The 8,331-nt window shown below is 48.0% G+C and overlaps 1 long non-coding RNA gene across 1 annotated transcript; it reads left to right on the top strand.

The window, feature by feature from the left end:
• Positions 1–1,544: 1,544 nt before the first annotated feature.
• On the top strand, positions 1,545–7,999 carry LOC111816017. The gene is made up of 3 exons (XR_002820568.1): positions 1,545–1,717; positions 7,060–7,202; positions 7,635–7,999. It is a non-coding gene; the product is annotated as an uncharacterized LOC111816017 (long non-coding RNA).
• The last annotated feature ends 332 nt before the right edge of the window (positions 8,000–8,331 follow it).

The following is an 8,331-nucleotide window of genomic DNA, read 5'->3' on the forward strand; positions in this document are numbered from 1 at the left end:
AGGCCTGCACTCTGGGTCAAATGAGGATCCAGTGGGCCCCAGATGGTCTCATTCATACACCAGTCCTGTGCTCTGGGTCAATTCAGGATCCAGTGGGCCCTGGGTCATCTCACTCACATGTCAGGCCTGGGAGTTTTCAAAAGTTACATTTCTTGTTTTATAGGCCTTGCTTATCTTGGTCACATGCAGACTCAGGTGACAGGGACAGGGCTCCAGGAATCCAAGCAGGACAGGTAGTGACTGCAAGCTCCAGGGTTGAGCCAGCAATATTCTTGTATAAGAAAAAAAGGCCATTAAAAATCACTAATCTAAACAGACTGAAGTTTCAGTCTTGGTAGATTTATTTGTTTATTGGTTTTCTTTAAATAACACTCGGGTTAATGTATCACTTACCATTCATTTCATAGTTAGGCGTAAGATACACACAAATGTGTTAGCAATCAGAAAAGGCACAACAGTCTGCCTTTGCACTACCTTGCTTTGCGTATTATTTCACTTTCTGTATTAAAAGCAGAGCAAGACAGTTGGGCCCAGGCTGTGCGCCTCTTCTGCCCCTGAGCCTGGACAGGACCCCGGGAGTGCAGAGACCTGTCTGCGGGTTACAAGGTGCCCGAGGACTGCAGCGAAGCCCTGTGTTCACCCCCTCACCCCGGTTTTCTGTTGATCATGCCCCATCCTCAGAGAACGAGCCACGGCCACCCCGTAATTGTAGAGCCTCGTGTCATCAGCACGAGAGTAGACCAGCGGCCTGCTTTCCCACATGTGGCTGGGAAACACTGGGTTGCAGCGATTTCTGCTGCAGTGACATCATCTGGTGGACTCCACGTGGGTGCAGGGCCCCAGGACCTGTTTTGTGTGATGCAATTTTAGTGTCTGTGAGCTTCCCAGTCATTTTGTCTGCAAGCCCTAAGAATTACTTCCCTTTAATGAGGAGTGCTCCACCACGTCTACCAGGAGAAGTCAAGCAGCTTATTTATTTCCCGCTGGCGGGCTTCCGAGGGAGCAGCTTTGGCAGCTGGCAAGCCACTGGGGTCGAGTCAAGTCGCTTGCTGAAGATCAAAGCTGTGGCTTCAGTGGCCACTTCAGTGGCCAGCTGGCTTCTGGCGCGTGCCCTGACATGAGGTGCTCTCCCTAATAGTCAGACTGCTGCCCGTTTTGCTTTGTCTCCTTTTGTCCAGATGAAACTTTGCAGCAGGTTTTACGTGTACACATCTGTGTGTGTGTGTGTGTGTGTGTGTGTGTGTGTGTGTGTGTTACATTCATTTGTTGAGCTTAGCCAGCGAGCTTGTTCTCTGTGGGAATTTTCAGCTAAGATTATGCTTTTAAACATTTAACCTTTTCTTTGTTTACAAATTCATATGATTAAACATTATTCACCCTCTTCCCCCTCCTAAAACAGAAAGAAATCCAGCCACTGTTGCTGCCACGGGCTTCCTTCTGGCTTAGTCATGGCCTGCAGCTGACGCATACCGGGGCCACAGAGGGGAGGAACAGCCCGCCTGGACGTCCTGTGGCCCTCGAAGGCCGCGCTGCGGGCGCTCGTTTCCACCTGCGTGTCCCTCCTTCTCTGGCCAGCTGTCCTCCTCTCCTCCACCTCTCACTTGCTGTTTCTGTCTTCCATGAACTAGGAAAGCAGACAAACCTGTTTCCTAGAATGGAGGACTTAGCCAACTTGTGGACGGGAACTCGGCGCCTGACGCAGTGTTTTATGAGCCAAGTGAGTAGACTTGAGGGCACACTTGGAGACGAGCGTGAATGCCTTGGGATTCAAATAGCTGGAACTCTTGCCTCGTGAAGGGCTCACAGAGGCCTTCATTGTCTCTCGGGGCTGCCAAGGCAGGGGACCTTGGGCTTTGCTGTACCTCTGGGTGATTCCAGCAGCGGCCTTCTGAGTTGCTTCATTCTCCAGCTGGTGCCATCGTGGCTGCTGTGGCTCCAGAAACGCTTCCAAGGAACGACAGATAGTATCAACCACTGTGTCTCGCTTTGGGGAGACGGAAGCGCTTTCCAGAGGCGCCCCACCTGACTTCCCCACAGGGCCACAATTACCCCTTCCTGACGCAGACACTCGCTGCGGGTGCAAACATGCTGTAATGGGCTTGGACTCTTTCGTCCAAGGCCACTTTGAACACTCAGACAGATGAAGAGGAAGGCGGACACTGGGGAGGAAACAGCGGTGTGTGCTAAAACCGGACTTATCTGCTTTTGATTTTTTTTTTTTTTCCATACCAGGATCAAACTTGGAACTTTGCACTTGCCAGGCAGGCGCTTAAGCTACTATGCTATATCCCTGGCCCTGCTTTTGATTTTCTAAAAATAAGTTTTCTAAATTTGAATCTGTGCCTATAATTAGTTCATATTTGGAACAGATCCCTCTTAGAAAATGAAATATTGTTTCAAGACAAAATCAACTGGTAACCAGGGACACTTATTGAAAATTACACTGGCATAAATGCATAGGAAGAAGTGGAGACAGCGCTTGGCATTGATTCTATGTCAGTGTTACAGCACTTGAATGACTGAGGACCACATAGTTCACCGCGAGGAAAGGTTTGCACGGAGGATCCGTTGAGAGAGAGGGATGTGCGGGGCACTGGCTTCTCAGGGAGCAGGATGCCCTTCAAACAGCTATCATTAAGGTTTTTGGGATAACCAAGGAATCTGGGTTTTTTGGGTTTCTTTTCTGGTACTGGGAATTGAACTCGGGACCTTGTGCTTGCCAGGAGAGTGCTTATTCTACTGAGCTATCTCCCCAGATCCTCAAGGGGAATCTAGGGACAGTAATGTTCCAGCAGTAATGTAAGGTGAGATTTTTTTTAAAAATACGAACATTTAAATTTCAAACTTGCTTTACAATAAAAAGAAACATTGACATTAATCTCTCCCAAATACTCTTCACTTCAAACACATTTATTCCATTTTTGCTACTTTAAAAAAAAAAAATAGTTTGGGGGCCGGAGAGATGGCTCAGTGGTCTAAAGCACCTACTTAGAGCAAGCTTAGCAAAAAGCATCAGGGACCGCGGTTCAATCCCCCGGCACCATATGCCAGCCAGCCCTGCCCCCTGGTGGGCTGAGCTGGTCTCTCTCTCTCTCTCTCTCTCTCTCTCTCTCTCTCTCTCTCTCTCAAATAAATAAATAAAATTTAAAAAAAAAATAGTTTATTTGGTTCAGGGTCTCACTGAGACTCATAGTGAAGCACCTGTCTCAGCCTCCCCAGCCAGCATGTCATGCAGTACTGGGCATCAAACCTGGGTCCTTGCGCTTGCCAGGCAGGCGCTTGGACTGCCAAGCTGCCTCCCCTCCGCCATGCTTGCCACTTTCTGAAGCCATCCTGGAAGTCCTCTTTTGTAAGCATCTCTAGCTGTAGCCAGCTGCCTCCACGGTCTGCAGCAACCTAACAGCTTTGCCTTTCATGATCATTTTGACTTTGAGGAAGAGCCAGAAGCCAGGTGGAGCCGAATCTCGTGAACACAGTGCTGAAGACACACTATATGGGTTTTTGTTGTTGCTTTTTGTTTTGTTTTATGTATTTAGTACAGGATCCACAGGGTCTCATTACACAGACTGGACTCGTAGTGATCCTCCTGTTTTCAGCCTCCCAAGCGCTGGGATCACAGGCCGCACCACCAAGCCCAGGCTCAGTTGCTGTGTCAGCGCACCCCAGGGACAGGGCTGGCACAGCCTGCTCCGGACACTGCATGCTTGGCCGAGGCTGTGCTTCCCCTAGAAGGCACACAGATGCAGCATTCACTGTATTTTGCCTCATGCCTTATAGACACTCATGAAAGAGGACTTCCAGAGCTGCTTCAGAAAGTGTCAAGAATGCTGGGATAAGTGTGTTAAAATTAAGGGGCATATTTTGAAAGAATTTATAGTAAACATTTTTATAATACTAAATGTTTAAAAATGTTGTCACTCATCATATATTTTGATTATCCTTGTCATTTTTGTCTTAGAGAGCTTTAGGAAGGATTTCACAGTCAGCTCAGATTTTTATAAAATCTTTGTGAGAATACAATGATCTAGGGTTAGAACCAGGTAGAGAGTCTCAGCTACAGCCATGGTAGGAGTCACGCCCTCCCTGGACTTATTACACACAAATGCACTAACTGACCACATAAAGTAATTAAAGGGGGAAGGGTCTACTCGGTCTTACCATGTAGACTCGTTCGTAGTGATCCACCTGGGTTCAGCCTCCCAAGAGCTGGGATTACAGGCACACACCACCACACCCAATCTCAATCACTGTCTCAGCACACCCCAGAGGGAGGGAGGCTTGGTAGGCCCTGGGATTGCATCCCGGCCCCTGCATCTGCCCAAGCAGGCACTTTAATCAGCTGACCTATTTGGCTGGCCCTAAAGGGTCTATTCTCGTTCCCGATTCTACTTCGGGGTGTCTCTCCCGGAGCCACATGCTCTGCAGCAGAGCACAGTGCTGGATGGAAGGAGCTTCTGCTCACTCCCGAGAGACTCTGGGGACAGCCACACTCTGTGGTCAGAAGAGTCCAGAGGCAGGATGGCCCCGGGACCCAGGGGCCTGGGCACCTGGGATGGAAGAAAGTGTCCCATTTGCCCCACGTGTCTGCACTCGGTGACTCAGCAGCACCACCAGCCCTGACTGGAAGTGCTGAGATGTTTCAGCTTCACAAACTCCACCAGACACTGGGCTGGAAAGAAGTATAATCACTGGGCCTTTTAGTGTGGGCAACTTTGGTATATGTGCATACGATACAGGTAGAATGTGTATCGGGAGGCAGCCTCGGAGATGGCTGTGCAGCTCAGGTATTCTTGCTTCAGTGTGGTAGTTGCTTCTTTCTGGCTTTCTGTTGATGAGGGTAGAGCCCAGGGCCTCACACAATCTACTCCTGAATTGGCTAAAACAATCTACATAGTCATTAAAAAGATAATCTATTGGAACAGAATTTTCATATATTTTCTTCCAATGTTTATTTTCTCTAATTTTTTGGTAGTTGTTGCTTGGTATAAAAGTAATGTCATGCAATATAAAAAGTAGAACTAGATATGCAAAAAATGAGATTATAAGTCACCTATCCAGTTGAACCTTTTAAAACTTAAATTATTTCCTGCCAAGTATGTGCAATGTACATACATACATACATACATACGTGTGTAGACGTCCATGCCTGCTCATCTGACCCCCTAATAAATAGGATCATGCCATAATAATGCTTCAGGAGCCGGGAAGATGGCTCAGTGGAATAAGCGCTTCCCTGGCAAGCACAAGGGCCTGAGTTCAATACCCAGTTTCACCAAAAAAAAAAAAAAGAAAAAGAAAAAAAGCTTTAGAACCTGCAATACAAACTACATGCCAGGCATTCACTACTAACCCTTTGGATAATTTCAACAAATATCCTATCAGTCGCAGAAGAAATTAAGAGTTATCATGGCTATAAAGTGAGATGTGGATAAAATGCTTAGATCTATATAAAAAGTCATATCTCAACCTCGTGATTAACTGCAATATTTTTAAAATTCAGTCAATTCCTATTAACTTGGGATGTTAACATGACGCTCAGGTTGGCCAGCTTTCTTTGCTTTACCGTGTTTAGCTCCTGTTTACTTGCTGCCAACTCACTCTTGAGTGATTCATTTGAAGGTTCCGGGTCATCTTCCCAAGGCTGCCCTGACTGAAATGTCTCTCTGTCATTTCCAGCCCATTTGTCCTGAGGGTGTTCCAATCAGTGACACGCCGTAGGCCGTGCTCCAAAAAAAGTATTTCAGGTGACTCTCCCAAATGTATTCAACACAGCAATGAGAAAGATAAGGGAAACTAAATGAAGCATATTTAGGGATTTAGTACTCTATTTGTAGCTTTTTTGTTTGTTTTTTTTTTCAATGTATTTGGTACAGGGTCTCACTATGTAGCTCGGACTCATAGTGATCCTCCTGTTTGCAGCCTCCCCAGCACTGGGATTAGAGGCGTGCGCCACCATGCCTGGATTCGGTGGCGAGGCTCAGCCTGCCTGGGGGAAGTCCAGTGCAACATGTGGTGCCTGGGAGCGAACCCTGGTCCCTGTGCTTTGCCTAAGAAGGAGCTTAGTCCACCGAGCTATCTCCCTGGCCCTATTTACAAGTTTTCAAAGTCTAAAATTAGTGAAAAATAAAATTTTCAGCAAACGTATTTTAAAATATAAACAGGATTGGAAAGAAATATTTTCTCCAAGGTAAGAGAAATGAAAGTATACACAGAATGGAGATGAGAGAAGGACAGAGAGAGAGAGAGAGAGAGAGAGAGAGAGAGAGAGAGAGAGGAGGAAAGGGGAAGAGAGGGGGGAGGGAGGGAGGGAGGGAGGGAGGGAGAAGCACAAGAATTAATAGAGCACAGTGTGCTCTAGGGGTTCACAATTACTACAATTGAGTTATGCCAAAGTAAAAAAAAAAAAAAAAGTGTGATTGTTATAAGACCACATCTCTATCTGTGAAAGTAGAAATACCTGTTAAAGAACCGCAGCAAACGTTCCCTGAAGTTAGGTCTAAGGCAATATTTTCTGCAGTTTTCCCAACATGAAGAGAAGTGGTAGCGCGTTTAAATACTCAAGAACACAGTAACCCTACAACAATGTCCTGAGGACGTGTCCTAGATGCATGACCCTGGATGGATGGGTAGGCAGGGCAAAACATCAATTTTAGTGGTCGCTTGAGATTGTAGAAGTAGGCTTTAGACAATTTTCCCTTTAAATTAAAAAAAAAATCCTGAGGGGAGGAGTAAGTAATGTTTTCTGAAACATTAAGCTGTGTGCTTTGACGACTTTGAAGTATTAAATGCTAGGGAAGGCAAGCAGAGGTGGAGGACCGCGTTCTCACAGCTATTGGCCGAGGCTCAAAATGAAAAGACTCGAGGTAGGTTGGTTTTAAAGAGGAGGAGATGGTGTTCTCCTGAGATATGGACACAGGGGTCTGGCCGCGTACCACCAGCTGCCTTCTTCATTTCAGTCCATATGAGATGGGAGGCGAGGCCCAGGCTTCCCAAGTAAGGTCAAAGGCGGCAGAAGTTGTACAGTGTGCTGCCTCTCGGCCTGGCTTTCTCCTCCTGCAGAGAAGGCTGAATGGACAGGAGGAAGTTGTCCCACATTCCACCCTGGGGTCCTGCCATGGCTCAAAGAAGGACATTTAGGATGGAAAATCCTACAGCCAGGATGAGAGACAAGCCCCAGAGTGGGCGGAAGCCAGGTGGTTCAGGTAGGTGCACAGCTGTGACGTGCAGAAAGATCCGCGACTCTGTCTCCCGGACCCAGGTCTCCTCGGGCCTTCTGTGCACGAGGGAGGCAGGAGAGGGAGCCCGTTCCCTTGTTAGGCTCACAGCACTCGCTGCCTTTCCCCAGTAGATCTGCCCCTCCCTCGCCATCGTCACCCTCTAGTACAAAGGAGCTTTGAAGCCAGCCTTTAAGGAGGCTGCTGGAGCGAAATCCTAGTGCCGGAGGGACTGGAAGTGGCAAGGTGTTGCATAAGTGTCCAAGTCCTTGTAGCAGTACTCAGCAGCCTAAGGTACAGGTCAAATAGCACCGCTAGCTGCCTCTGTCATGCCGCCTTTCGCTTATCTTCACTCTACTCAAGATGCTGGGTATGTAAGACTCATGCCTGCATTCAGCCCCCACCTCTGTGTGTTCTTAGGTCTTCTTCTCACCATGGTCCCAGCACCCCAAGCCTGGCAAAGAGCCTTCCCATCCTGGACTTATCACTGGTTGTTGGCTTATGGAGAGCCCCCTTAAAGCTTCCTGGGCTCAGAGGTGGAACTCTGAAGAGCTGCTTGGGTCACGGGAGCAAGATAGGTGTCAGTGAATATGTCTACACTGATGAGTCCATAGCTAACTGTGATTTGGGAGGTGAAACTGGTTGGAGAAGGTGGTTCCTGGGGGGTGGTCTGGAAGGGTCTCGCTCCCTCCTCCTCTCTAGATCTCTCTGGCTGCATCTTGGCACCAAGTCATCAGCTCTTTCTCCTCTACAATGCCCCTTCTGCCATGATGCCCCCCTTTGCAGTTGGCTTATGGAGAGCCCCCTTAAAGCCTCCTGGGCTCAGAGGTGGAAGAAGTCTCCAGAAGTTGAAGTTGTGAATAGGACTGCTTTGGCAGATGGAGTCCAGGATTCCCCAGGATTCAGTTCATCATGCCCAGCCATCCGGGTACTCAGAGGCAGAGGTGACGCCATCCACGCAGCCCTCATTTTACTTGCAGAGTGCAAGAGTATAGCATGCAAGAGCTGTGGGGTGAGGAAGGCTTCTAATGGACTTCAGAAGAAGGCCCAGGATAGCATGCACTGTGCCTGCCCCTAAGCGTGCACTGTGAGAGCGAAGCTGAAGGTGCAGTGGAGA

Source organism: Octodon degus, unplaced genomic scaffold, assembly GCF_000260255.1.
Source record: "Octodon degus isolate 3935 unplaced genomic scaffold, OctDeg1.0 scaffold00025, whole genome shotgun sequence".
NCBI lineage: Eukaryota > Metazoa > Chordata > Mammalia > Rodentia > Octodontidae > Octodon > Octodon degus.